A 2,409-nucleotide genomic window follows, 5' to 3' on the forward strand; every position below is an offset into this window, starting at 1 on the left:
GCATGGCTCCTCAGCAACAAGACTCTGTGGCCCTTGCCTTACACATTTTTTACATGCAGTAACTTATTTGGATAAAGATATAACTGACTAAATGCCTTCTTAGTTCATGCAACCAAGGAGCTCTGGTAGCATAGTGCCAAGGCACTTGACTGCTAACCAGGAAGCTGGCAGTTCAAACCCACCAGCCACTCATCGGAAGGAAGGTTGGGCAATCCTACTTCCGTAGTGATAACTGCCTCGGAAACCCAAGGAGGGGTCGCTAGGAGTCGGGGCTGACTCGATGGCAAACAACAACAACAGTTCATGCAGAATGTGGGGCTGCCATTCTCTTGCCCTGTGCCTCACATCAGTTAAGTTAAAAACTATGGCTCTCTCGGAAACTGGTTCCACTCTAGCGAGGAACCCAAACACACAGACGAGTGGGGAACGAGTAGAGAACAGGAATGATTTATTTTTCACTCTGCCAATATTTACAGAGTACCTACACTGCACATCATGATAAATGGGAGAAAATATTGAAGTTGTCAAGAATTTCATTTTACTTGGATCCAAAGTCAATGCCCATGGAAGCTTGTTGTTGTTATGTGCCGTCGAATTGGACCCGACTCATAGCGACCCCTCCTTGGGTTTCCAAGGCGGTATCACTACAGGAATAGACTGCCCAACCTCCCTTCCGAGGAGAGGCTGGTGGGTTAGAACCGCCAGCCTTCTGGTTAGCAGTCAAGTGCCTGAGGCACTGCGCCACCAGAGCTCCTTGTCCATGAAATCAAAGGAAGCATTGCATTCGGCAAACCTGCTGCCAACCTGTTAAAAAGCAAAGACATCACTTTGAGAACTAAGGTGCACAAGACCCAAGCCATGTGATTTTCAATCACCTCATATACATGGGAAAACTCAGCCATGAGTAAGCTGAAGAACTGATGCCTTTGAACAATGGTGTTGGTCTAGAATACTGAAAACACCATGGACTGCTAGAAGGATGAACGAACCTGTCTTGGAAACTTACAGTCAGAATGCTCCTTAGAAGTGAGTATGGCAAGATGCAGTGAATTGCTTGATGTGGCCCTTCTAGCCATTGTCCTCCATTCTGTGGTGTTTTGTAAATCCCATTATCTATGCCTGTTTGGGGTGGTGTGGTAGTTAAGTTCAGGTATCAACTTAGCTGGGCAGCTGGTAGTAGTCATTCCCTATAATGACTGGCAGTTGGAATTTAGACCTTGGCAGTTCTAACTGGTAGATTGAGCTGGAGTGCTGCTGATGGAAGTCAAGTTCTTGAGGGACCCTACAATGACTGGCAGTTGGAATTCAGACCTTGGCAGTTATAACTGGTAGATTGGGCTGGAGCACTGCTGGTGGAAGTCAAGTTCCTGAGGGAAAAGAAATCACCCAAGCTTCCCTGAGGGTATACCTACGAATCTCCTGGGAAGATTCGCTCCTCCACTTGCTCCGGTTTTGTTTCTTGGATCATCCTCATCTCACCCCTGGATTTGGGACAATAGCCGCTGTCTGATCTACTGATCGAGGTTCATATCTCAACAGGTCAGAGATTTTTCGATGGTTGTTAAGGCATGGGATGGATATAGCAGACATTGATGGAGTAGAGACAAGGGTGCTGATGCAGCACTACAGGAGGTTGGGTGGACCAGTGGAAACTCCTTCTGGTCCCCCCACCTTAAGGAGGCCTAGACAAGTTCGTTCTATTCACTCCACTCAGGAGGAATTTAATAATAGGAACTCCCACCTGGGACTAGTTGAAGCAGAGACTCAGCTAATTGATGAAGCCAGAGACTGACGTGGGGGCCAGGGTCTTCTAGTCCAGCCCCCAGCAGGGGACCTGAGGCCATATGCAAATGTATGGGTAAAATGGCCTGGGGGTGGGGAAGAGACCTTCTTGGGACTCCTGGACACCAGAGCCCAATGTACCGTCATCCCAAAGCCTGTCAATGAAATGTTGAAGGGGCCTAAGGTTAGACTAGGGGGATATGGGGATGCAACAGTTGATGGGACCAAAGTGAAAGTTTGGATGAGAATTGGAAGATTTAAACAGATGTTGTATGAAGTAGTTGCGTCTCCTTTACCTGAATGTATTATCGGTATGGATATTATGTCTAATTGGAAAAATCTTCCTCTACCTGGTATTGTAAAACTGAAGGCGTGTAAGTGTGCCCTTAGGCCAGTATTGATTGGATATGCTAAATGGGAACCATTGGAATTGCCCGAGCCCACTCAGGTTGTTAACTTGAAACAACATAGGATACCTGGCGGACAGAAGGAAATCAGTGCTTTGATTAAAGACATGCTGAAGGCCGGAGTGTTGGTGCCAACAAATTCTCTGTATAACAGCCCTATATGGCCTGTGAGAAAGGCAGATGGCTCATGGAGACTGACAGTAGACTACCGAGGCCTAAA

The sequence above is a fragment of the Orycteropus afer genome, unplaced genomic scaffold, assembly GCF_000298275.1.
Source record: "Orycteropus afer afer isolate SDZICR_OR568_19922 unplaced genomic scaffold, OryAfe1.0 scaffold00061, whole genome shotgun sequence".
NCBI classification, from domain to species: Eukaryota; Metazoa; Chordata; class Mammalia; order Tubulidentata; family Orycteropodidae; genus Orycteropus; species Orycteropus afer.